The following is a 24,121-nucleotide window of genomic DNA, read 5'->3' on the forward strand; positions in this document are numbered from 1 at the left end:
GTAGAGTAGCGCATCAGGAAGGGTACACTTGGCAAGTGTTGATTTGAGCGAGCACACCGCCAGCTTAGCGCCAGTCAGCCTCTGTGGCCTAATGGATAAGGCATCGGTCTCCTAAACCGGGGATTGTGGGTTCGAGTCCCACCAGAGGTACACGTTTTACTCACTGGGGCAAAATCACTCTCACCACATACAGCTGTAATAGTTGAGAAAGCTGGCGTTTCTGAGTGCTTACAGGTATCACAGGTATGACGACGATATGAAAATACGCACTTACTGACAACCAAAAACGAAACGACGGCCATTATCAATCGACCTATTAGCAGCGGAAGTGTTTCAAAGCGTGATGGCGCTGTGAAAGGAAACGCTATTTTGAAATTGCTTGTTGGTAAACAGTATGACCCATATGAATAGTCACTTACCTGTCTTGTGTGCAGGACTTACAGTCCAGAAAGGGAATAGCCTAAGACGGCAGGTATAAGAATTGCCAGCAGAAAGTAGGCGCCTGGACTTGGATACGTCTGAGTATGTACAGGCACACAGGAAAGGCTCATGCGACGTCCTGACTCTCTGCAGACGTAGAGTAGCGCATCAGGAAGGGTACACTTGGCAAGTGTTGATTTGAGCGAGCACACCGCCAGCTTAGCGCCAGTCAGCCTCTGTGGCCTAATGGATAAGGCATCGGTCTCCTAAACCGGGGATTGTGGGTTCGAGTCCCACCAGAGGTACACGTTTTACTCACTGGGGCAAAATCACTCTCACCACATACAGCTGTAATAGTTGAGAAAGCTGGCGTTTCTGAGTGCTTACAGGTATCACAGGTATGACGACGATATGAAAATACGCACTTACTGACAACCAAAAACGAAACGACGGCCATTATCAATCGACCTATTAGCAGCGGAAGTGTTTCAAAGCGTGATGGCGCTGTGAAAGGAAACGCTATTTTGAAATTGCTTGTTGGTAAACAGTATGACCCATATGAATAGTCACTTACCTGTCTTGTGTGCAGGACTTACAGTCCAGAAAGGGAATAGCCTAAGACGGCAGGTATAAGAATTGCCAGCAGAAAGTAGGCGCCTGGACTTGGATACGTCTGAGTATGTACAGGCACACAGGAAAGGCTCATGCGACGTCCTGACTCTCTGCAGACGTAGAGTAGCGCATCAGGAAGGGTACACTTGGCAAGTGTTGATTTGAGCGAGCACACCGCCAGCTTAGCGCCAGTCAGCCTCTGTGGCCTAATGGATAAGGCATCGGTCTCCTAAACCGGGGATTGTGGGTTCGAGTCCCACCAGAGGTACACGTTTTACTCACTGGGGCAAAATCACTCTCACCACATACAGCTGTAATAGTTGAGAAAGCTGGCGTTTCTGAGTGCTTACAGGTATCACAGGTATGACGACGATATGAAAATACGCACTTACTGACAACCAAAAACGAAACGACGGCCATTATCAATCGACCTATTAGCAGCGGAAGTGTTTCAAAGCGTGATGGCGCTGTGAAAGGAAACGCTATTTTGAAATTGCTTGTTGGTAAACAGTATGACCCATATGAATAGTCACTTACCTGTCTTGTGTGCAGGACTTACAGTCCAGAAAGGGAATAGCCTAAGACGGCAGGTATAAGAATTGCCAGCAGAAAGTAGGCGCCTGGACTTGGATACGTCTGAGTATGTACAGGCACACAGGAAAGGCTCATGCGACGTCCTGACTCTCTGCAGACGTAGAGTAGCGCATCAGGAAGGGTACACTTGGCAAGTGTTGATTTGAGCGAGCACACCGCCAGCTTAGCGCCAGTCAGCCTCTGTGGCCTAATGGATAAGGCATCGGTCTCCTAAACCGGGGATTGTGGGTTCGAGTCCCACCAGAGGTACACGTTTTACTCACTGGGGCAAAATCACTCTCACCACATACAGCTGTAATAGTTGAGAAAGCTGGCGTTTCTGAGTGCTTACAGGTATCACAGGTATGACGACGATATGAAAATACGCACTTACTGACAACCAAAAACGAAACGACGGCCATTATCAATCGACCTATTAGCAGCGGAAGTGTTTCAAAGCGTGATGGCGCTGTGAAAGGAAACGCTATTTTGAAATTGCTTGTTGGTAAACAGTATGACCCATATGAATAGTCACTTACCTGTCTTGTGTGCAGGACTTACAGTCCAGAAAGGGAATAGCCTAAGACGGCAGGTATAAGAATTGCCAGCAGAAAGTAGGCGCCTGGACTTGGATACGTCTGAGTATGTACAGGCACACAGGAAAGGCTCATGCGACGTCCTGACTCTCTGCAGACGTAGAGTAGCGCATCAGGAAGGGTACACTTGGCAAGTGTTGATTTGAGCGAGCACACCGCCAGCTTAGCGCCAGTCAGCCTCTGTGGCATAATGGATAAGGCATCGGTCTCCTAAACCGGGGATTGTGGGTTCGAGTCCCACCAGAGGTACACGTTTTACTCACTGGGGCAAAATCACTCTCACCACATACAGCTGTAATAGTTGAGAAAGCTGGCGTTTCTGAGTGCTTACAGGTATCACAGGTATGACGACGATATGAAAATACGCACTTACTGACAACCAAAAACGAAACGACGGCCATTATCAATCGACCTATTAGCAGCGGAAGTGTTTCAAAGCGTGATGGCGCTGTGAAAGGAAACGCTATTTTGAAATTGCTTGTTGGTAAACAGTATGACCCATATGAATAGTCACTTACCTGTCTTGTGTGCAGGACTTACAGTCCAGAAAGGGAATAGCCTAAGACGGCAGGTATAAGAATTGCCAGCAGAAAGTAGGCGCCTGGACTTGGATACGTCTGAGTATGTACAGGCACACAGGAAAGGCTCATGCGACGTCCTGACTCTCTGCAGACGTAGAGTAGCGCATCAGGAAGGGTACACTTGGCAAGTGTTGATTTGAGCGAGCACACCGCCAGCTTAGCGCCAGTCAGCCTCTGTGGCCTAATGGATAAGGCATCGGTCTCCTAAACCGGGGATTGTGGGTTCGAGTCCCACCAGAGGTACACGTTTTACTCACTGGGGCAAAATCACTCTCACCACATACAGCTGTAATAGTTGAGAAAGCTGGCGTTTCTGAGTGCTTACAGGTATCACAGGTATGACGACGATATGAAAATACGCACTTACTGACAACCAAAAACGAAACGACGGCCATTATCAATCGACCTATTAGCAGCGGAAGTGTTTCAAAGCGTGATGGCGCTGTGAAAGGAAACGCTATTTTGAAATTGCTTGTTGGTAAACAGTATGACCCATATGAATAGTCACTTACCTGTCTTGTGTGCAGGACTTACAGTCCAGAAAGGGAATAGCCTAAGACGGCAGGTATAAGAATTGCCAGCAGAAAGTAGGCGCCTGGACTTGGATACGTCTGAGTATGTACAGGCACACAGGAAAGGCTCATGCGACGTCCTGACTCTCTGCAGACGTAGAGTAGCGCATCAGGAAGGGTACACTTGGCAAGTGTTGATTTGAGCGAGCACACCGCCAGCTTAGCGCCAGTCAGCCTCTGTGGCCTAATGGATAAGGCATCGGTCTCCTAAACCGGGGATTGTGGGTTCGAGTCCCACCAGAGGTACACGTTTTACTCACTGGGGCAAAATCACTCTCACCACATACAGCTGTAATAGTTGAGAAAGCTGGCGTTTCTGAGTGCTTACAGGTATCACAGGTATGACGACGATATGAAAATACGCACTTACTGACAACCAAAAACGAAACGACGGCCATTATCAATCGACCTATTAGCAGCGGAAGTGTTTCAAAGCGTGATGGCGCTGTGAAAGGAAACGCTATTTTGAAATTGCTTGTTGGTAAACAGTATGACCCATATGAATAGTCACTTACCTGTCTTGTGTGCAGGACTTACAGTCCAGAAAGGGAATAGCCTAAGACGGCAGGTATAAGAATTGCCAGCAGAAAGTAGGCGCCTGGACTTGGATACGTCTGAGTATGTACAGGCACACAGGAAAGGCTCATGCGACGTCCTGACTCTCTGCAGACGTAGAGTAGCGCATCAGGAAGGGTACACTTGGCAAGTGTTGATTTGAGCGAGCACACCGCCAGCTTAGCGCCAGTCAGCCTCTGTGGCCTAATGGATAAGGCATCGGTCTCCTAAACCGGGGATTGTGGGTTCGAGTCCCACCAGAGGTACACGTTTTACTCACTGGGGCAAAATCACTCTCACCACATACAGCTGTAATAGTTGAGAAAGCTGGCGTTTCTGAGTGCTTACAGGTATCACAGGTATGACGACGATATGAAAATACGCACTTACTGACAACCAAAAACGAAACGACGGCCATTATCAATCGACCTATTAGCAGCGGAAGTGTTTCAAAGCGTGATGGCGCTGTGAAAGGAAACGCTATTTTGAAATTGCTTGTTGGTAAACAGTATGACCCATATGAATAGTCACTTACCTGTCTTGTGTGCAGGACTTACAGTCCAGAAAGGGAATAGCCTAAGACGGCAGGTATAAGAATTGCCAGCAGAAAGTAGGCGCCTGGACTTGGATACGTCTGAGTATGTACAGGCACACAGGAAAGGCTCATGCGACGTCCTGACTCTCTGCAGACGTAGAGTAGCGCATCAGGAAGGGTACACTTGGCAAGTGTTGATTTGAGCGAGCACACCGCCAGCTTAGCGCCAGTCAGCCTCTGTGGCCTAATGGATAAGGCATCGGTCTCCTAAACCGGGGATTGTGGGTTCGAGTCCCACCAGAGGTACACGTTTTACTCACTGGGGCAAAATCACTCTCACCACATACAGCTGTAATAGTTGAGAAAGCTGGCGTTTCTGAGTGCTTACAGGTATCACAGGTATGACGACGATATGAAAATACGCACTTACTGACAACCAAAAACGAAACGACGGCCATTATCAATCGACCTATTAGCAGCGGAAGTGTTTCAAAGCGTGATGGCGCTGTGAAAGGAAACGCTATTTTGAAATTGCTTGTTGGTAAACAGTATGACCCATATGAATAGTCACTTACCTGTCTTGTGTGCAGGACTTACAGTCCAGAAAGGGAATAGCCTAAGACGGCAGGTATAAGAATTGCCAGCAGAAAGTAGGCGCCTGGACTTGGATACGTCTGAGTATGTACAGGCACACAGGAAAGGCTCATGCGACGTCCTGACTCTCTGCAGACGTAGAGTAGCGCATCAGGAAGGGTACACTTGGCAAGTGTTGATTTGAGCGAGCACACCGCCAGCTTAGCGCCAGTCAGCCTCTGTGGCCTAATGGATAAGGCATCGGTCTCCTAAACCGGGGATTGTGGGTTCGAGTCCCACCAGAGGTACACGTTTTACTCACTGGGGCAAAATCACTCTCACCACATACAGCTGTAATAGTTGAGAAAGCTGGCGTTTCTGAGTGCTTACAGGTATCACAGGTATGACGACGATATGAAAATACGCACTTACTGACAACCAAAAACGAAACGACGGCCATTATCAATCGACCTATTAGCAGCGGAAGTGTTTCAAAGCGTGATGGCGCTGTGAAAGGAAACGCTATTTTGAAATTGCTTGTTGGTAAACAGTATGACCCATATGAATAGTCACTTACCTGTCTTGTGTGCAGGACTTACAGTCCAGAAAGGGAATAGCCTAAGACGGCAGGTATAAGAATTGCCAGCAGAAAGTAGGCGCCTGGACTTGGATACGTCTGAGTATGTACAGGCACACAGGAAAGGCTCATGCGACGTCCTGACTCTCTGCAGACGTAGAGTAGCGCATCAGGAAGGGTACACTTGGCAAGTGTTGATTTGAGCGAGCACACCGCCAGCTTAGCGCCAGTCAGCCTCTGTGGCCTAATGGATAAGGCATCGGTCTCCTAAACCGGGGATTGTGGGTTCGAGTCCCACCAGAGGTACACGTTTTACTCACTGGGGCAAAATCACTCTCACCACATACAGCTGTAATAGTTGAGAAAGCTGGCGTTTCTGAGTGCTTACAGGTATCACAGGTATGACGACGATATGAAAATACGCACTTACTGACAACCAAAAACGAAACGACGGCCATTATCAATCGACCTATTAGCAGCGGAAGTGTTTCAAAGCGTGATGGCGCTGTGAAAGGAAACGCTATTTTGAAATTGCTTGTTGGTAAACAGTATGACCCATATGAATAGTCACTTACCTGTCTTGTGTGCAGGACTTACAGTCCAGAAAGGGAATAGCCTAAGACGGCAGGTATAAGAATTGCCAGCAGAAAGTAGGCGCCTGGACTTGGATACGTCTGAGTATGTACAGGCACACAGGAAAGGCTCATGCGACGTCCTGACTCTCTGCAGACGTAGAGTAGCGCATCAGGAAGGGTACACTTGGCAAGTGTTGATTTGAGCGAGCACACCGCCAGCTTAGCGCCAGTCAGCCTCTGTGGCCTAATGGATAAGGCATCGGTCTCCTAAACCGGGGATTGTGGGTTCGAGTCCCACCAGAGGTACACGTTTTACTCACTGGGGCAAAATCACTCTCACCACATACAGCTGTAATAGTTGAGAAAGCTGGCGTTTCTGAGTGCTTACAGGTATCACAGGTATGACGACGATATGAAAATACGCACTTACTGACAACCAAAAACGAAACGACGGCCATTATCAATCGACCTATTAGCAGCGGAAGTGTTTCAAAGCGTGATGGCGCTGTGAAAGGAAACGCTATTTTGAAATTGCTTGTTGGTAAACAGTATGACCCATATGAATAGTCACTTACCTGTCTTGTGTGCAGGACTTACAGTCCAGAAAGGGAATAGCCTAAGACGGCAGGTATAAGAATTGCCAGCAGAAAGTAGGCGCCTGGACTTGGATACGTCTGAGTATGTACAGGCACACAGGAAAGGCTCATGCGACGTCCTGACTCTCTGCAGACGTAGAGTAGCGCATCAGGAAGGGTACACTTGGCAAGTGTTGATTTGAGCGAGCACACCGCCAGCTTAGCGCCAGTCAGCCTCTGTGGCCTAATGGATAAGGCATCGGTCTCCTAAACCGGGGATTGTGGGTTCGAGTCCCACCAGAGGTACACGTTTTACTCACTGGGGCAAAATCACTCTCACCACATACAGCTGTAATAGTTGAGAAAGCTGGCGTTTCTGAGTGCTTACAGGTATCACAGGTATGACGACGATATGAAAATACGCACTTACTGACAACCAAAAACGAAACGACGGCCATTATCAATCGACCTATTAGCAGCGGAAGTGTTTCAAAGCGTGATGGCGCTGTGAAAGGAAACGCTATTTTGAAATTGCTTGTTGGTAAACAGTATGACCCATATGAATAGTCACTTACCTGTCTTGTGTGCAGGACTTACAGTCCAGAAAGGGAATAGCCTAAGACGGCAGGTATAAGAATTGCCAGCAGAAAGTAGGCGCCTGGACTTGGATACGTCTGAGTATGTACAGGCACACAGGAAAGGCTCATGCGACGTCCTGACTCTCTGCAGACGTAGAGTAGCGCATCAGGAAGGGTACACTTGGCAAGTGTTGATTTGAGCGAGCACACCGCCAGCTTAGCGCCAGTCAGCCTCTGTGGCCTAATGGATAAGGCATCGGTCTCCTAAACCGGGGATTGTGGGTTCGAGTCCCACCAGAGGTACACGTTTTACTCACTGGGGCAAAATCACTCTCACCACATACAGCTGTAATAGTTGAGAAAGCTGGCGTTTCTGAGTGCTTACAGGTATCACAGGTATGACGACGATATGAAAATACGCACTTACTGACAACCAAAAACGAAACGACGGCCATTATCAATCGACCTATTAGCAGCGGAAGTGTTTCAAAGCGTGATGGCGCTGTGAAAGGAAACGCTATTTTGAAATTGCTTGTTGGTAAACAGTATGACCCATATGAATAGTCACTTACCTGTCTTGTGTGCAGGACTTACAGTCCAGAAAGGGAATAGCCTAAGACGGCAGGTATAAGAATTGCCAGCAGAAAGTAGGCGCCTGGACTTGGATACGTCTGAGTATGTACAGGCACACAGGAAAGGCTCATGCGACGTCCTGACTCTCTGCAGACGTAGAGTAGCGCATCAGGAAGGGTACACTTGGCAAGTGTTGATTTGAGCGAGCACACCGCCAGCTTAGCGCCAGTCAGCCTCTGTGGCCTAATGGATAAGGCATCGGTCTCCTAAACCGGGGATTGTGGGTTCGAGTCCCACCAGAGGTACACGTTTTACTCACTGGGGCAAAATCACTCTCACCACATACAGCTGTAATAGTTGAGAAAGCTGGCGTTTCTGAGTGCTTACAGGTATCACAGGTATGACGACGATATGAAAATACGCACTTACTGACAACCAAAAACGAAACGACGGCCATTATCAATCGACCTATTAGCAGCGGAAGTGTTTCAAAGCGTGATGGCGCTGTGAAAGGAAACGCTATTTTGAAATTGCTTGTTGGTAAACAGTATGACCCATATGAATAGTCACTTACCTGTCTTGTGTGCAGGACTTACAGTCCAGAAAGGGAATAGCCTAAGACGGCAGGTATAAGAATTGCCAGCAGAAAGTAGGCGCCTGGACTTGGATACGTCTGAGTATGTACAGGCACACAGGAAAGGCTCATGCGACGTCCTGACTCTCTGCAGACGTAGAGTAGCGCATCAGGAAGGGTACACTTGGCAAGTGTTGATTTGAGCGAGCACACCGCCAGCTTAGCGCCAGTCAGCCTCTGTGGCCTAATGGATAAGGCATCGGTCTCCTAAACCGGGGATTGTGGGTTCGAGTCCCACCAGAGGTACACGTTTTACTCACTGGGGCAAAATCACTCTCACCACATACAGCTGTAATAGTTGAGAAAGCTGGCGTTTCTGAGTGCTTACAGGTATCACAGGTATGACGACGATATGAAAATACGCACTTACTGACAACCAAAAACGAAACGACGGCCATTATCAATCGACCTATTAGCAGCGGAAGTGTTTCAAAGCGTGATGGCGCTGTGAAAGGAAACGCTATTTTGAAATTGCTTGTTGGTAAACAGTATGACCCATATGAATAGTCACTTACCTGTCTTGTGTGCAGGACTTACAGTCCAGAAAGGGAATAGCCTAAGACGGCAGGTATAAGAATTGCCAGCAGAAAGTAGGCGCCTGGACTTGGATACGTCTGAGTATGTACAGGCACACAGGAAAGGCTCATGCGACGTCCTGACTCTCTGCAGACGTAGAGTAGCGCATCAGGAAGGGTACACTTGGCAAGTGTTGATTTGAGCGAGCACACCGCCAGCTTAGCGCCAGTCAGCCTCTGTGGCCTAATGGATAAGGCATCGGTCTCCTAAACCGGGGATTGTGGGTTCGAGTCCCACCAGAGGTACACGTTTTACTCACTGGGGCAAAATCACTCTCACCACATACAGCTGTAATAGTTGAGAAAGCTGGCGTTTCTGAGTGCTTACAGGTATCACAGGTATGACGACGATATGAAAATACGCACTTACTGACAACCAAAAACGAAACGACGGCCATTATCAATCGACCTATTAGCAGCGGAAGTGTTTCAAAGCGTGATGGCGCTGTGAAAGGAAACGCTATTTTGAAATTGCTTGTTGGTAAACAGTATGACCCATATGAATAGTCACTTACCTGTCTTGTGTGCAGGACTTACAGTCCAGAAAGGGAATAGCCTAAGACGGCAGGTATAAGAATTGCCAGCAGAAAGTAGGCGCCTGGACTTGGATACGTCTGAGTATGTACAGGCACACAGGAAAGGCTCATGCGACGTCCTGACTCTCTGCAGACGTAGAGTAGCGCATCAGGAAGGGTACACTTGGCAAGTGTTGATTTGAGCGAGCACACCGCCAGCTTAGCGCCAGTCAGCCTCTGTGGCCTAATGGATAAGGCATCGGTCTCCTAAACCGGGGATTGTGGGTTCGAGTCCCACCAGAGGTACACGTTTTACTCACTGGGGCAAAATCACTCTCACCACATACAGCTGTAATAGTTGAGAAAGCTGGCGTTTCTGAGTGCTTACAGGTATCACAGGTATGACGACGATATGAAAATACGCACTTACTGACAACCAAAAACGAAACGACGGCCATTATCAATCGACCTATTAGCAGCGGAAGTGTTTCAAAGCGTGATGGCGCTGTGAAAGGAAACGCTATTTTGAAATTGCTTGTTGGTAAACAGTATGACCCATATGAATAGTCACTTACCTGTCTTGTGTGCAGGACTTACAGTCCAGAAAGGGAATAGCCTAAGACGGCAGGTATAAGAATTGCCAGCAGAAAGTAGGCGCCTGGACTTGGATACGTCTGAGTATGTACAGGCACACAGGAAAGGCTCATGCGACGTCCTGACTCTCTGCAGACGTAGAGTAGCGCATCAGGAAGGGTACACTTGGCAAGTGTTGATTTGAGCGAGCACACCGCCAGCTTAGCGCCAGTCAGCCTCTGTGGCCTAATGGATAAGGCATCGGTCTCCTAAACCGGGGATTGTGGGTTCGAGTCCCACCAGAGGTACACGTTTTACTCACTGGGGCAAAATCACTCTCACCACATACAGCTGTAATAGTTGAGAAAGCTGGCGTTTCTGAGTGCTTACAGGTATCACAGGTATGACGACGATATGAAAATACGCACTTACTGACAACCAAAAACGAAACGACGGCCATTATCAATCGACCTATTAGCAGCGGAAGTGTTTCAAAGCGTGATGGCGCTGTGAAAGGAAACGCTATTTTGAAATTGCTTGTTGGTAAACAGTATGACCCATATGAATAGTCACTTACCTGTCTTGTGTGCAGGACTTACAGTCCAGAAAGGGAATAGCCTAAGACGGCAGGTATAAGAATTGCCAGCAGAAAGTAGGCGCCTGGACTTGGATACGTCTGAGTATGTACAGGCACACAGGAAAGGCTCATGCGACGTCCTGACTCTCTGCAGACGTAGAGTAGCGCATCAGGAAGGGTACACTTGGCAAGTGTTGATTTGAGCGAGCACACCGCCAGCTTAGCGCCAGTCAGCCTCTGTGGCCTAATGGATAAGGCATCGGTCTCCTAAACCGGGGATTGTGGGTTCGAGTCCCACCAGAGGTACACGTTTTACTCACTGGGGCAAAATCACTCTCACCACATACAGCTGTAATAGTTGAGAAAGCTGGCGTTTCTGAGTGCTTACAGGTATCACAGGTATGACGACGATATGAAAATACGCACTTACTGACAACCAAAAACGAAACGACGGCCATTATCAATCGACCTATTAGCAGCGGAAGTGTTTCAAAGCGTGATGGCGCTGTGAAAGGAAACGCTATTTTGAAATTGCTTGTTGGTAAACAGTATGACCCATATGAATAGTCACTTACCTGTCTTGTGTGCAGGACTTACAGTCCAGAAAGGGAATAGCCTAAGACGGCAGGTATAAGAATTGCCAGCAGAAAGTAGGCGCCTGGACTTGGATACGTCTGAGTATGTACAGGCACACAGGAAAGGCTCATGCGACGTCCTGACTCTCTGCAGACGTAGAGTAGCGCATCAGGAAGGGTACACTTGGCAAGTGTTGATTTGAGCGAGCACACCGCCAGCTTAGCGCCAGTCAGCCTCTGTGGCCTAATGGATAAGGCATCGGTCTCCTAAACCGGGGATTGTGGGTTCGAGTCCCACCAGAGGTACACGTTTTACTCACTGGGGCAAAATCACTCTCACCACATACAGCTGTAATAGTTGAGAAAGCTGGCGTTTCTGAGTGCTTACAGGTATCACAGGTATGACGACGATATGAAAATACGCACTTACTGACAACCAAAAACGAAACGACGGCCATTATCAATCGACCTATTAGCAGCGGAAGTGTTTCAAAGCGTGATGGCGCTGTGAAAGGAAACGCTATTTTGAAATTGCTTGTTGGTAAACAGTATGACCCATATGAATAGTCACTTACCTGTCTTGTGTGCAGGACTTACAGTCCAGAAAGGGAATAGCCTAAGACGGCAGGTATAAGAATTGCCAGCAGAAAGTAGGCGCCTGGACTTGGATACGTCTGAGTATGTACAGGCACACAGGAAAGGCTCATGCGACGTCCTGACTCTCTGCAGACGTAGAGTAGCGCATCAGGAAGGGTACACTTGGCAAGTGTTGATTTGAGCGAGCACACCGCCAGCTTAGCGCCAGTCAGCCTCTGTGGCCTAATGGATAAGGCATCGGTCTCCTAAACCGGGGATTGTGGGTTCGAGTCCCACCAGAGGTACACGTTTTACTCACTGGGGCAAAATCACTCTCACCACATACAGCTGTAATAGTTGAGAAAGCTGGCGTTTCTGAGTGCTTACAGGTATCACAGGTATGACGACGATATGAAAATACGCACTTACTGACAACCAAAAACGAAACGACGGCCATTATCAATCGACCTATTAGCAGCGGAAGTGTTTCAAAGCGTGATGGCGCTGTGAAAGGAAACGCTATTTTGAAATTGCTTGTTGGTAAACAGTATGACCCATATGAATAGTCACTTACCTGTCTTGTGTGCAGGACTTACAGTCCAGAAAGGGAATAGCCTAAGACGGCAGGTATAAGAATTGCCAGCAGAAAGTAGGCGCCTGGACTTGGATACGTCTGAGTATGTACAGGCACACAGGAAAGGCTCATGCGACGTCCTGACTCTCTGCAGACGTAGAGTAGCGCATCAGGAAGGGTACACTTGGCAAGTGTTGATTTGAGCGAGCACACCGCCAGCTTAGCGCCAGTCAGCCTCTGTGGCCTAATGGATAAGGCATCGGTCTCCTAAACCGGGGATTGTGGGTTCGAGTCCCACCAGAGGTACACGTTTTACTCACTGGGGCAAAATCACTCTCACCACATACAGCTGTAATAGTTGAGAAAGCTGGCGTTTCTGAGTGCTTACAGGTATCACAGGTATGACGACGATATGAAAATACGCACTTACTGACAACCAAAAACGAAACGACGGCCATTATCAATCGACCTATTAGCAGCGGAAGTGTTTCAAAGCGTGATGGCGCTGTGAAAGGAAACGCTATTTTGAAATTGCTTGTTGGTAAACAGTATGACCCATATGAATAGTCACTTACCTGTCTTGTGTGCAGGACTTACAGTCCAGAAAGGGAATAGCCTAAGACGGCAGGTATAAGAATTGCCAGCAGAAAGTAGGCGCCTGGACTTGGATACGTCTGAGTATGTACAGGCACACAGGAAAGGCTCATGCGACGTCCTGACTCTCTGCAGACGTAGAGTAGCGCATCAGGAAGGGTACACTTGGCAAGTGTTGATTTGAGCGAGCACACCGCCAGCTTAGCGCCAGTCAGCCTCTGTGGCCTAATGGATAAGGCATCGGTCTCCTAAACCGGGGATTGTGGGTTCGAGTCCCACCAGAGGTACACGTTTTACTCACTGGGGCAAAATCACTCTCACCACATACAGCTGTAATAGTTGAGAAAGCTGGCGTTTCTGAGTGCTTACAGGTATCACAGGTATGACGACGATATGAAAATACGCACTTACTGACAACCAAAAACGAAACGACGGCCATTATCAATCGACCTATTAGCAGCGGAAGTGTTTCAAAGCGTGATGGCGCTGTGAAAGGAAACGCTATTTTGAAATTGCTTGTTGGTAAACAGTATGACCCATATGAATAGTCACTTACCTGTCTTGTGTGCAGGACTTACAGTCCAGAAAGGGAATAGCCTAAGACGGCAGGTATAAGAATTGCCAGCAGAAAGTAGGCGCCTGGACTTGGATACGTCTGAGTATGTACAGGCACACAGGAAAGGCTCATGCGACGTCCTGACTCTCTGCAGACGTAGAGTAGCGCATCAGGAAGGGTACACTTGGCAAGTGTTGATTTGAGCGAGCACACCGCCAGCTTAGCGCCAGTCAGCCTCTGTGGCCTAATGGATAAGGCATCGGTCTCCTAAACCGGGGATTGTGGGTTCGAGTCCCACCAGAGGTACACGTTTTACTCACTGGGGCAAAATCACTCTCACCACATACAGCTGTAATAGTTGAGAAAGCTGGCGTTTCTGAGTGCTTACAGGTATCACAGGTATGACGACGATATGAAAATACGCACTTACTGACAACCAAAAACGAAACGACGGCCATTATCAATCGACCTATTAGCAGCGGAAGTGTTTCAAAGCGTGATGGCGCTGTGAAAGGAAACGCTATTTTGAAATTGCTTGTTGGTAAACAGTATGACCCATATGAATAGTCACTTACCTGTCTTGTGTGCAGGACTTACAGTCCAGAAAGGGAATAGCCTAAGACGGCAGGTATAAGAATTGCCAGCAGAAAGTAGGCGCCTGGACTTGGATACGTCTGAGTATGTACAGGCACACAGGAAAGGCTCATGCGACGTCCTGACTCTCTGCAGACGTAGAGTAGCGCATCAGGAAGGGTACACTTGGCAAGTGTTGATTTGAGCGAGCACACCGCCAGCTTAGCGCCAGTCAGCCTCTGTGGCCTAATGGATAAGGCATCGGTCTCCTAAACCGGGGATTGTGGGTTCGAGTCCCACCAGAGGTACACGTTTTACTCACTGGGGCAAAATCACTCTCACCACATACAGCTGTAATAGTTGAGAAAGCTGGCGTTTCTGAGTGCTTACAGGTATCACAGGTATGACGACGATATGAAAATACGCACTTACTGACAACCAAAAACGAAACGACGGCCATTATCAATCGACCTATTAGCAGCGGAAGTGTTTCAAAGCGTGATGGCGCTGTGAAAGGAAACGCTATTTTGAAATTGCTTGTTGGTAAACAGTATGACCCATATGAATAGTCACTTACCTGTCTTGTGTGCAGGACTTACAGTCCAGAAAGGGAATAGCCTAAGACGGCAGGTATAAGAATTGCCAGCAGAAAGTAGGCGCCTGGACTTGGATACGTCTGAGTATGTACAGGCACACAGGAAAGGCTCATGCGACGTCCTGACTCTCTGCAGACGTAGAGTAGCGCATCAGGAAGGGTACACTTGGCAAGTGTTGATTTGAGCGAGCACACCGCCAGCTTAGCGCCAGTCAGCCTCTGTGGCCTAATGGATAAGGCATCGGTCTCCTAAACCGGGGATTGTGGGTTCGAGTCCCACCAGAGGTACACGTTTTACTCACTGGGGCAAAATCACTCTCACCACATACAGCTGTAATAGTTGAGAAAGCTGGCGTTTCTGAGTGCTTACAGGTATCACAGGTATGACGACGATATGAAAATACGCACTTACTGACAACCAAAAACGAAACGACGGCCATTATCAATCGACCTATTAGCAGCGGAAGTGTTTCAAAGCGTGATGGCGCTGTGAAAGGAAACGCTATTTTGAAATTGCTTGTTGGTAAACAGTATGACCCATATGAATAGTCACTTACCTGTCTTGTGTGCAGGACTTACAGTCCAGAAAGGGAATAGCCTAAGACGGCAGGTATAAGAATTGCCAGCAGAAAGTAGGCGCCTGGACTTGGATACGTCTGAGTATGTACAGGCACACAGGAAAGGCTCATGCGACGTCCTGACTCTCTGCAGACGTAGAGTAGCGCATCAGGAAGGGTACACTTGGCAAGTGTTGATTTGAGCGAGCACACCGCCAGCTTAGCGCCAGTCAGCCTCTGTGGCCTAATGGATAAGGCATCGGTCTCCTAAACCGGGGATTGTGGGTTCGAGTCCCACCAGAGGTACACGTTTTACTCACTGGGGCAAAATCACTCTCACCACATACAGCTGTAATAGTTGAGAAAGCTGGCGTTTCTGAGTGCTTACAGGTATCACAGGTATGACGACGATATGAAAATACGCACTTACTGACAACCAAAAACGAAACGACGGCCATTATCAATCGACCTATTAGCAGCGGAAGTGTTTCAAAGCGTGATGGCGCTGTGAAAGGAAACGCTATTTTGAAATTGCTTGTTGGTAAACAGTATGACCCATATGAATAGTCACTTACCTGTCTTGTGTGCAGGACTTACAGTCCAGAAAGGGAATAGCCTAAGACGGCAGGTATAAGAATTGCCAGCAGAAAGTAGGCGCCTGGACTTGGATACGTCTGAGTATGTACAGGCACACAGGAAAGGCTCATGCGACGTCCTGACTCTCTGCAGACGTAGAGTAGCGCATCAGGAAGGGTACACTTGGCAAGTGTTGATTTGAGCGAGCACACCGCCAGCTTAGCGCCAGTCAGCCTCTGTGGCCTAATGGATAAGGCATCGGTCTCCTAAACCGGGGATTGTGGGTTCGAGTCCCACCAGAGGTACACGTTTTACTCACTGGGGCAAAATCACTCTCACCACATACAGCTGTAATAGTTGAGAAAGCTGGCGTTTCTGAGTGCTTACAGGTATCACAGGTATGACGACGATATGAAAATACGCACTTACTGACAACCAAAAACGAAACGACGGCCATTATCAATCGACCTATTAGCAGCGGAAGTGTTTCAAAGCGTGATGGCGCTGTGAAAGGAAACGCTATTTTGAAATTGCTTGTTGGTAAACAGTATGACCCATATGAATAGTCACTTACCTGTCTTGTGTGCAGGACTTACAGTCCAGAAAGGGAATAGCCTAAGACGGCAGGTATAAGAATTGCCAGCAGAAAGTAGGCGCCTGGACTTGGATACGTCTGAGTATGTACAGGCACACAGGAAAGGCTCATGCGACGTCCTGACTCTCTGCAGACGTAGAGTAGCGCATCAGGAAGGGTACACTTGGCAAGTGTTGATTTGAGCGAGCACACCGCCAGCTTAGCGCCAGTCAGCCTCTGTGGCCTAATGGATAAGGCATCGGTCTCCTAAACCGGGGATTGTGGGTTCGAGTCCCACCAGAGGTACACGTTTTACTCACTGGGGCAAAATCACTCTCACCACATACAGCTGTAATAGTTGAGAAAGCTGGCGTTTCTGAGTGCTTACAGGTATCACAGGTATGACGACGATATGAAAATACGCACTTACTGACAACCAAAAACGAAACGACGGCCATTATCAATCGACCTATTAGCAGCGGAAGTGTTTCAAAGCGTGATGGCGCTGTGAAAGGAAACGCTATTTTGAAATTGCTTGTTGGTAAACAGTATGACCCATATGAATAGTCACTTACCTGTCTTGTGTGCAGGACTTACAGTCCAGAAAGGGAATAGCCTAAGGCGGCAGGTATAAGAATTGCCAGCAGAAAGTAGGCGCCTGGACTTGGATACGTCTGAGTATGTACAGGCACACAGGAAAGGCTCATGCGACGTCCTGACTCTCTGCAGACGTAGAGTAGCGCATCAGGAAGGGTACACTTGGCAAGTGTTGATTTGAGCGAGCACACCGCCAGCTGAGCGCCAGTCAGCCTCTGTGGCCTAATGGATAAGGCATCGGTCTCCTAAACCGGGGATTGTGGGTTCGAGTCCCACCAGAGGTACACGTTTTACTCACTGGGGCAAAATCACTCTCACCACATACAGCTGTAATAGTTGAGAAAGCTGGCGTTTCTGAGTGCTTACAGGTATCACAGGTATGACGACGATATGAAAATACGCACTTACTGACAACCAAAAACGAAACGACGGCCATTATCAATCGACCTATTAGCAGCGGAAGTGTTTCAAAGCGTGATGGCGCTGTGAAAGGAAACGCTATTTTGAAATTGCTTGTTGGTAAACAGTATGACCCATATGAATAGTCACTTACCTGTCTTGTGTGCAGGACTTACAGTCCAGAAAGGGAATAGCCTAAGACGGCAGGTATAAGAATTGCCAGCAGAAAGTAGGCGCCTGGACTTGGATACGTCTGAGTATGTACAGGCACACAGGAAAGGCTCATGCGACGTCCTGACTCTCTGCAGACGTAGAGTAGCGCATCAGGAAGGGTACACTTGGCAAGTGTTGATTTGAGCGAGCACACCGCCAGCTTAGCGCCAGTCAGCCTCTGTGGCCTAATGGATAAGGCATCGGTCTCCTAAACCGGGGATTGTGGGTTCGAGTCCCACCAGAGGTACACGTTTTACTCACTGGGGCAAAATCACTCTCACCACATACAGCTGTAATAGTTGAGAAAGCTGGCGTTTCTGAGTGCTTACAGGTATCACAGGTATGACGACGATATGAAAATACGCACTTACTGACAACCAAAAACGAAACGACGGCCATTATCAATCGACCTATTAGCAGCGGAAGTGTTTCAAAGCGTGATGGCGCTGTGAAAGGAAACGCTATTTTGAAATTGCTTGTTGGTAAACAGTATGACCCATATGAATAGTCACTTACCTGTCTTGTGTGCAGGACTTACAGTCCAGAAAGGGAATAGCCTAAGGCGGCAGGTATAAGAATTGCCAGCAGAAAGTAGGCGCCTGGACTTGGATACGTCTGAGTATGTACAGGCACACAGGAAAGGCTCATGCGACGTCCTGACTCTCTGCAGACGTAGAGTAGCGCATCAGGAAGGGTACACTTGGCAAGTGTTGATTTGAGCGAGCACACCGCCAGCTTAGCGCCAGTCAGCCTCTGTGGCCTAATGGATAAGGCATCGGTCTCCTAAACCGGGGATTGTGGGTTCGAGTCCCACCAGAGGTACACGTTTTACTCACTGGGGCAAAATCACTCTCACCACATACAGCTGTAATAGTTGAGAAAGCTGGCGTTTCTGAGTGCTTACAGGTATCACAGGTATGACGACGATATGAAAATACGCACTTACTGACAACCAAAAACGAAACGACGGCCATTATCAATCGACCTATTAGCAGCGGAAGTGTTTCAAAGCGTGATGGCGCTGTGAAAGGAAACGCTATTTTGAAATTGCTTGTTGGTAAACAGTATGACCCATATGAATAGTCACTTACCTGTCTTGTGTGCAGGACTTACAGTCCAGAAAGGGAATAGCCTAAGACGGCAGGTATAAGAATTGCCAGCAGAAAGTAGGCGCCTGGACTTGGATACGTCTGAGTATGTACAGGCACACAGGAAAGGCTCATGCGACGTCCTGACTCTCTGCAGACGTAGAGTAGCGCATCAGGAAGGGTACACTTGGCAAGTGTTGATTTGAGCGAGCACACCGCCAGCTTAGCGCCAGTCAGCCTCTGTGGCCTAATGGATAAGGCATCGGTCTCCTAAACCGGGGATTGTGGGTTCGAGTCCCACCAGAGGTACACGTTTTACTCACTGGGGCAAAATCACTCTCACCACATACAGCTGTAATAGTTGAGAAAGCTGGCGTTTCTGAGTGCTTACAGGTATCACAGGTATGACGACGATATGAAAATACGCACTTACTGACAACCAAAAACGAAACGACGGCCATTATCAATCGACCTATTAGCAGCGGAAGTGTTTCAAAGCGTGATGGCGCTGTGAAAGGAAACGCTATTTTGAAATTGCTTGTTGGTAAACAGTATGACCCATATGAATAGTCACTTACCTGTCTTGTGTGCAGGACTTACAGTCCAGAAAGGGAATAGCCTAAGACGGCAGGTATAAGAATTGCCAGCAGAAAGTAGGCGCCTGGACTTGGATACGTCTGAGTATGTACAGGCACACAGGAAAGGCTCATGCGACGTCCTGACTCTCTGCAGACGTAGAGTAGCGCATCAGGAAGGGTACACTTGGCAAGTGTTGATTTGAGCGAGCACACCGCCAGCTTAGCGCCAGTCAGCCTCTGTGGCCTAATGGATAAGGCATCGGTCTCCTAAACCGGGGATTGTGGGTTCGAGTCCCACCAGAGGTACACGTTTTACTCACTGGGGCAAAATCACTCTCACCACATACAGCTGTAATAGTTGAGAAAGCTGGCGTTTCTGAGTGCTTACAGGTATCACAGGTATGACGACGATATGAAAATACGCACTTACTGACAACCAAAAACGAAACGACGGCCATTATCAATCGACCTATTAGCAGCGGAAGTGTTTCAAAGCGTGATGGCGCTGTGAAAGGAAACGCTATTTTGAAATTGCTTGTTGGTAAACAGTATGACCCATATGAATAGTCACTTACCTGTCTTGTGTGCAGGACTTACAGTCCAGAAAGGGAATAGCCTAAGACGGCAGGTATAAGAATTGCCAGCAGAAAGTAGGCGCCTGGACTTGGATACGTCTGAGTATGTACAGGCACACAGGAAAGGCTCATGCGACGTCCTGACTCTCTGCAGACGTAGAGTAGCGCATCAGGAAGGGTACACTTGGCAAGTGTTGATTTGAGCGAGCACACCGCCAGCTTAGCGCCAGTCAGCCTCTGTGGCCTAATGGATAAGGCATCGGTCTCCTAAACCGGGGATTGTGGGTTCGAGTCCCACCAGAGGTACACGTTTTACTCACTGGGGCAAAATCACTCTCACCACATACAGCTGTAATAGTTGAGAAAGCTGGCGTTTCTGAGTGCTTACAGGTATCACAGGTATGACGACGATATGAAAATACGCACTTACTGACAACCAAAAACGAAACGACGGCCATTATCAATCGACCTATTAGCAGCGGAAGTGTTTCAAAGCGTGATGGCGCTGTGAAAGGAAACGCTATTTTGAAATTGCTTGTTGGTAAACAGTATGACCCATATGAATAGTCACTTACCTGTCTTGTGTGCAGGACTTACAGTCCAGAAAGGGAATAGCCTAAGACGGCAGGTATAAGAATTGCCAGCAGAAAGTAGGCGCCTGGACTTGGATACGTCTGAGTATGTACAGGCACACAGGAAAGGCTCATGCGACGTCCTGACTCTCTGCAGACGTAGAGTAGCGCATCAGGAAGGGTACACTTGGCAAGTGTTGATTTGAGCGAGCACACCGCCAGCTTAGCGCCAGTCAGCCTCTGTGGCCTAATGGATAAGGCATCGGTCTCCTAAACCGGGGATTGTGGGTTCGAGTCCCACCAGAGGTACACGTTTTACTCACTGGGGCAAAATCACTCTCACCACATACAGCTGTAATAGTTGAGAAAGCTGGCGTTTCTGAGTGCTTACAGGTATCACAGGTATGACGACGATATGAAAATACGCACTTACTGACAACCAAAAACGAAACGACGGCCATTATCAATCGACCTATTAGCAGCGGAAGTGTTTCAAAGCGTGATGGCGCTGTGAAAGGAAACGCTATTTTGAAATTGCTTGTTGGTAAACAGTATGACCCATATGAATAGTCACTTACCTGTCTTGTGTGCAGGACTTACAGTCCAGAAAGGGAATAGCCTAAGACGGCAGGTATAAGAATTGCCAGCAGAAAGTAGGCGCCTGGACTTGGATACGTCTGAGTATGTACAGGCACACAGGAAAGGCTCATGCGACGTCCTGACTCTCTGCAGACGTAGAGTAGCGCATCAGGAAGGGTACACTTGGCAAGTGTTGATTTGAGCGAGCACACCGCCAGCTTAGCGCCAGTCAGCCTCTGTGGCCTAATGGATAAGGCATCGGTCTCCTAAACCGGGGATTGTGGGTTCGAGTCCCACCAGAGGTACACGTTTTACTCACTGGGGCAAAATCACTCTCACCACATACAGCTGTAATAGTTGAGAAAGCTGGCGTTTCTGAGTGCTTACAGGTATCACAGGTATGACGACGATATGAAAATACGCACTTACTGACAACCAAAAACGAAACGACGGCCATTATCAATCGACCTATTAGCAGCGGAAGTGTTTCAAAGCGTGATGGCGCTGTGAAAGGAAACGCTATTTTGAAATTGCTTGTTGGTAAACAGTATGACCCATATGAATAGTCACTTACCTGTCTTGTGTGCAGGACTTACAGTCCAGAAAGGGAATAGCCTAAGACGGCAGGTATAAGAATTGCCAGCAGAAAGTAGGCGCCTGGACTTGGATACGTCTGAGTATGTACAGGCACACAGGAAAGGCTCATGCGACGTCCTGACTCTCTGCAGACGTAGAGTAGCGCATCAGGAAGGGTACACTTGGCAAGTGTTGATTTGAGCGAGCACACCGCCAGCTTAGCGCCAGTCAGCCTCTGTGGCCTAATGGATAAGGCATCGGTCTCCTAAACCGGGGATTGTGGGTTCGAGTCCCACCAGAGGTACACCTTTTACTCACTGGGGCAAAATCACTCTCACCACATACAGCTGTAATAGTTGAGAAAGCTGGCGTTTCTGAGTGCTTACAGGTATCACAGGTATGACGACGATATGAAAATACGCACTTACTGACAACCAAAAACGAAACGACGGCCATTATCAATCGACCTATTAGCAGCGGAAGTGTTTCAAAGCGTGATGGCGCTGTGAAAGGAAACGCTATTTTGAAATTGCTTGTTGGTAAACAGTATGACCCATATGAATAGTCACTTACCTGTCTTGTGTGCAGGACTTACAGTCCAGAAAGGGAATAGCCTAAGACGGCAGGTATAAGAATTGCCAGCAGAAAGTAGGCGCCTGGACTTGGATACGTCTGAGTATGTACAGGCACACAGGAAAGGCTCATGCGACGTCCTGACTCTCTGCAGACGTAGAGTAGCGCATCAGGAAGGGTACACTTGGCAAGTGTTGATTTGAGCGAGCACACCGCCAGCTTAGCGCCAGTCAGCCTCTGTGGCCTAATGGATAAGGCATCGGTCTCCTAAACCGGGGATTGTGGGTTCGAGTCCCACCAGAGGTACACGTTTTACTCACTGGGGCAAAATCACTCTCACCACATACAGCTGTAATAGTTGAGAAAGCTGGCGTTTCTGAGTGCTTACAGGTATCACAGGTATGACGACGATATGAAAATACGCACTTACTGACAACCAAAAACGAAACGACGGCCATTATCAATCGACCTATTAGCAGCGGAAGTGTTTCAAAGCGTGATGGCGCTGTGAAAGGAAACGCTATTTTGAAATTGCTTGTTGGTAAACAGTATGACCCATATGAATAGTCACTTACCTGTCTTGTGTGCAGGACTTACAGTCCAGAAAGGGAATAGCCTAAGACGGCAGGTATAAGAATTGCCAGCAGAAAGTAGGCGCCTGGACTTGGATACGTCTGAGTATGTACAGGCACACAGGAAAGGCTCATGCGACGTCCTGACTCTCTGCAGACGTAGAGTAGCGCATCAGGAAGGGTACACTTGGCAAGTGTTGATTTGAGCGAGCACACCGCCAGCTTAGCGCCAGTCAGCCTCTGTGGCCTAATGGATAAGGCATCGGTCTCCTAAACCGGGGATTGTGGGTTCGAGTCCCACCAGAGGTACACGTTTTACTCACTGGGGCAAAATCACTCTCACCACATACAGCTGTAATAGTTGAGAAAGCTGGCGTTTCTGAGTGCTTACAGGTATCACAGGTATGACGACGATATGAAAATACGCACTTACTGACAACCAAAAACGAAACGACGGCCATTATCAATCGACCTATTAGCAGCGGAAGTGTTTCAAAGCGTGATGGCGCTGTGAAAGGAAACGCTATTTTGAAATTGCTTGTTGGTAAACAGTATGACCCATATGAATAGTCACTTACCTGTCTTGTGTGCAGGACTTACAGTCCAGAAAGGGAATAGCCTAAGACGGCAGGTATAAGAATTGCCAGCAGAAAGTAGGCGCCTGGACTTGGATACGTCTGAGTATGTACAGGCACACAGGAAAGGCTCATGCGACGTCCTGACTCTCTGCAGACGTAGAGTAGCGCATCAGGAAGGGTACACTTGGCAAGTGTTGATTTGAGCGAGCACACCGCCAGCTTAGCGCCAGTCAGCCTCTGTGGCCTAATGGATAAGGCATCGGTCTCCTAAACCGGGGATTGTGGGTTCGAGTCCCACCAGAGGTACACGTTTTACTCACTGGGGCAAAATCACTCTCACCACATACAGCTGTAATAGTTGAGAAAGCTGGCGTTTCTGAGTGCTTACAGGTATCACAGGTATGACGACGATATGAAAATACGCACTTACTGACAACCAAAAACGAAACGACGGCCATTATCAATCGACCTATTAGCAGCGGAAGTGTTTCAAAGCGTGATGGCGCTGTGAAAGGAAACGCTATTTTGAAATTGCTTGTTGGTAAACAGTATGACCCATATGAATAGTCACTTACCTGTCTTGTGTGCAGGACTTACAGTCCAGAAAGGGAATAGCCTAAGACGGCAGGTATAAGAATTGCCAGCAGAAAGTAGGCGCCTGGACTTGGATACGTCTGAGTATGTACAGGCACACAGGAAAGG

General features: G+C 48.2%; 42 non-coding genes across 42 annotated transcripts; all 42 read left to right on the forward strand.

Annotated features, from left to right (window-relative positions):
* Positions 1 to 77: 77 nt before the first annotated feature.
* Trnar-ccu lies at positions 78 to 150 on the forward strand. Its single transcript has one exon. It is a non-coding gene; the product is annotated as a tRNA-Arg (tRNA).
* Positions 151 to 652: 502 nt separating this feature from the next.
* On the forward strand, positions 653 to 725 carry Trnar-ccu. Its single transcript has one exon. It is a non-coding gene; the product is annotated as a tRNA-Arg (tRNA).
* A 502-nt stretch (positions 726 to 1,227) lies between these two features.
* Positions 1,228 to 1,300, forward strand: Trnar-ccu. Its single transcript has one exon. It is a non-coding gene; the product is annotated as a tRNA-Arg (tRNA).
* A 502-nt stretch (positions 1,301 to 1,802) lies between these two features.
* Positions 1,803 to 1,875, forward strand: Trnar-ccu. Its single transcript has one exon. It is a non-coding gene; the product is annotated as a tRNA-Arg (tRNA).
* Positions 1,876 to 2,377: 502 nt separating this feature from the next.
* Trnar-ccu lies at positions 2,378 to 2,450 on the forward strand. Its single transcript has one exon. It is a non-coding gene; the product is annotated as a tRNA-Arg (tRNA).
* Positions 2,451 to 2,952: 502 nt separating this feature from the next.
* Trnar-ccu lies at positions 2,953 to 3,025 on the forward strand. The gene has a single exon. It is a non-coding gene; the product is annotated as a tRNA-Arg (tRNA).
* A 502-nt stretch (positions 3,026 to 3,527) lies between these two features.
* Positions 3,528 to 3,600, forward strand: Trnar-ccu. Its single transcript has one exon. It is a non-coding gene; the product is annotated as a tRNA-Arg (tRNA).
* A 502-nt stretch (positions 3,601 to 4,102) lies between these two features.
* Positions 4,103 to 4,175, forward strand: Trnar-ccu. The gene has a single exon. It is a non-coding gene; the product is annotated as a tRNA-Arg (tRNA).
* A 502-nt stretch (positions 4,176 to 4,677) lies between these two features.
* On the forward strand, positions 4,678 to 4,750 carry Trnar-ccu. Its single transcript has one exon. It is a non-coding gene; the product is annotated as a tRNA-Arg (tRNA).
* A 502-nt stretch (positions 4,751 to 5,252) lies between these two features.
* Trnar-ccu lies at positions 5,253 to 5,325 on the forward strand. Its single transcript has one exon. It is a non-coding gene; the product is annotated as a tRNA-Arg (tRNA).
* Positions 5,326 to 5,827: 502 nt separating this feature from the next.
* On the forward strand, positions 5,828 to 5,900 carry Trnar-ccu. The gene has a single exon. It is a non-coding gene; the product is annotated as a tRNA-Arg (tRNA).
* A 502-nt stretch (positions 5,901 to 6,402) lies between these two features.
* On the forward strand, positions 6,403 to 6,475 carry Trnar-ccu. Its single transcript has one exon. It is a non-coding gene; the product is annotated as a tRNA-Arg (tRNA).
* Positions 6,476 to 6,977: 502 nt separating this feature from the next.
* Positions 6,978 to 7,050, forward strand: Trnar-ccu. The gene has a single exon. It is a non-coding gene; the product is annotated as a tRNA-Arg (tRNA).
* A 502-nt stretch (positions 7,051 to 7,552) lies between these two features.
* On the forward strand, positions 7,553 to 7,625 carry Trnar-ccu. The gene has a single exon. It is a non-coding gene; the product is annotated as a tRNA-Arg (tRNA).
* Positions 7,626 to 8,127: 502 nt separating this feature from the next.
* Trnar-ccu lies at positions 8,128 to 8,200 on the forward strand. The gene has a single exon. It is a non-coding gene; the product is annotated as a tRNA-Arg (tRNA).
* A 502-nt stretch (positions 8,201 to 8,702) lies between these two features.
* Positions 8,703 to 8,775, forward strand: Trnar-ccu. Its single transcript has one exon. It is a non-coding gene; the product is annotated as a tRNA-Arg (tRNA).
* A 502-nt stretch (positions 8,776 to 9,277) lies between these two features.
* Positions 9,278 to 9,350, forward strand: Trnar-ccu. The gene has a single exon. It is a non-coding gene; the product is annotated as a tRNA-Arg (tRNA).
* Positions 9,351 to 9,852: 502 nt separating this feature from the next.
* On the forward strand, positions 9,853 to 9,925 carry Trnar-ccu. The gene has a single exon. It is a non-coding gene; the product is annotated as a tRNA-Arg (tRNA).
* Positions 9,926 to 10,427: 502 nt separating this feature from the next.
* Positions 10,428 to 10,500, forward strand: Trnar-ccu. The gene has a single exon. It is a non-coding gene; the product is annotated as a tRNA-Arg (tRNA).
* Positions 10,501 to 11,002: 502 nt separating this feature from the next.
* On the forward strand, positions 11,003 to 11,075 carry Trnar-ccu. Its single transcript has one exon. It is a non-coding gene; the product is annotated as a tRNA-Arg (tRNA).
* Positions 11,076 to 11,577: 502 nt separating this feature from the next.
* Trnar-ccu lies at positions 11,578 to 11,650 on the forward strand. The gene has a single exon. It is a non-coding gene; the product is annotated as a tRNA-Arg (tRNA).
* Positions 11,651 to 12,152: 502 nt separating this feature from the next.
* Positions 12,153 to 12,225, forward strand: Trnar-ccu. Its single transcript has one exon. It is a non-coding gene; the product is annotated as a tRNA-Arg (tRNA).
* Positions 12,226 to 12,727: 502 nt separating this feature from the next.
* Trnar-ccu lies at positions 12,728 to 12,800 on the forward strand. The gene has a single exon. It is a non-coding gene; the product is annotated as a tRNA-Arg (tRNA).
* Positions 12,801 to 13,302: 502 nt separating this feature from the next.
* On the forward strand, positions 13,303 to 13,375 carry Trnar-ccu. The gene has a single exon. It is a non-coding gene; the product is annotated as a tRNA-Arg (tRNA).
* A 502-nt stretch (positions 13,376 to 13,877) lies between these two features.
* Positions 13,878 to 13,950, forward strand: Trnar-ccu. Its single transcript has one exon. It is a non-coding gene; the product is annotated as a tRNA-Arg (tRNA).
* A 502-nt stretch (positions 13,951 to 14,452) lies between these two features.
* Positions 14,453 to 14,525, forward strand: Trnar-ccu. The gene has a single exon. It is a non-coding gene; the product is annotated as a tRNA-Arg (tRNA).
* Positions 14,526 to 15,027: 502 nt separating this feature from the next.
* On the forward strand, positions 15,028 to 15,100 carry Trnar-ccu. Its single transcript has one exon. It is a non-coding gene; the product is annotated as a tRNA-Arg (tRNA).
* Positions 15,101 to 15,602: 502 nt separating this feature from the next.
* Positions 15,603 to 15,675, forward strand: Trnar-ccu. The gene has a single exon. It is a non-coding gene; the product is annotated as a tRNA-Arg (tRNA).
* Positions 15,676 to 16,177: 502 nt separating this feature from the next.
* Positions 16,178 to 16,250, forward strand: Trnar-ccu. The gene has a single exon. It is a non-coding gene; the product is annotated as a tRNA-Arg (tRNA).
* A 502-nt stretch (positions 16,251 to 16,752) lies between these two features.
* Trnar-ccu lies at positions 16,753 to 16,825 on the forward strand. Its single transcript has one exon. It is a non-coding gene; the product is annotated as a tRNA-Arg (tRNA).
* A 502-nt stretch (positions 16,826 to 17,327) lies between these two features.
* On the forward strand, positions 17,328 to 17,400 carry Trnar-ccu. Its single transcript has one exon. It is a non-coding gene; the product is annotated as a tRNA-Arg (tRNA).
* A 502-nt stretch (positions 17,401 to 17,902) lies between these two features.
* Positions 17,903 to 17,975, forward strand: Trnar-ccu. Its single transcript has one exon. It is a non-coding gene; the product is annotated as a tRNA-Arg (tRNA).
* Positions 17,976 to 18,477: 502 nt separating this feature from the next.
* On the forward strand, positions 18,478 to 18,550 carry Trnar-ccu. Its single transcript has one exon. It is a non-coding gene; the product is annotated as a tRNA-Arg (tRNA).
* A 502-nt stretch (positions 18,551 to 19,052) lies between these two features.
* Trnar-ccu lies at positions 19,053 to 19,125 on the forward strand. The gene has a single exon. It is a non-coding gene; the product is annotated as a tRNA-Arg (tRNA).
* A 502-nt stretch (positions 19,126 to 19,627) lies between these two features.
* Trnar-ccu lies at positions 19,628 to 19,700 on the forward strand. Its single transcript has one exon. It is a non-coding gene; the product is annotated as a tRNA-Arg (tRNA).
* Positions 19,701 to 20,202: 502 nt separating this feature from the next.
* On the forward strand, positions 20,203 to 20,275 carry Trnar-ccu. The gene has a single exon. It is a non-coding gene; the product is annotated as a tRNA-Arg (tRNA).
* A 502-nt stretch (positions 20,276 to 20,777) lies between these two features.
* Positions 20,778 to 20,850, forward strand: Trnar-ccu. The gene has a single exon. It is a non-coding gene; the product is annotated as a tRNA-Arg (tRNA).
* A 502-nt stretch (positions 20,851 to 21,352) lies between these two features.
* Positions 21,353 to 21,425, forward strand: Trnar-ccu. Its single transcript has one exon. It is a non-coding gene; the product is annotated as a tRNA-Arg (tRNA).
* A 502-nt stretch (positions 21,426 to 21,927) lies between these two features.
* Positions 21,928 to 22,000, forward strand: Trnar-ccu. The gene has a single exon. It is a non-coding gene; the product is annotated as a tRNA-Arg (tRNA).
* A 502-nt stretch (positions 22,001 to 22,502) lies between these two features.
* On the forward strand, positions 22,503 to 22,575 carry Trnar-ccu. Its single transcript has one exon. It is a non-coding gene; the product is annotated as a tRNA-Arg (tRNA).
* Positions 22,576 to 23,077: 502 nt separating this feature from the next.
* Positions 23,078 to 23,150, forward strand: Trnar-ccu. The gene has a single exon. It is a non-coding gene; the product is annotated as a tRNA-Arg (tRNA).
* Positions 23,151 to 23,652: 502 nt separating this feature from the next.
* On the forward strand, positions 23,653 to 23,725 carry Trnar-ccu. The gene has a single exon. It is a non-coding gene; the product is annotated as a tRNA-Arg (tRNA).
* Positions 23,726 to 24,121: the final 396 nt, after the last annotated feature.

Source organism: Schistocerca americana, chromosome 1, assembly GCF_021461395.2.
Source record: "Schistocerca americana isolate TAMUIC-IGC-003095 chromosome 1, iqSchAmer2.1, whole genome shotgun sequence".
Lineage (NCBI taxonomy): Eukaryota > Metazoa > Arthropoda > Insecta > Orthoptera > Acrididae > Schistocerca > Schistocerca americana.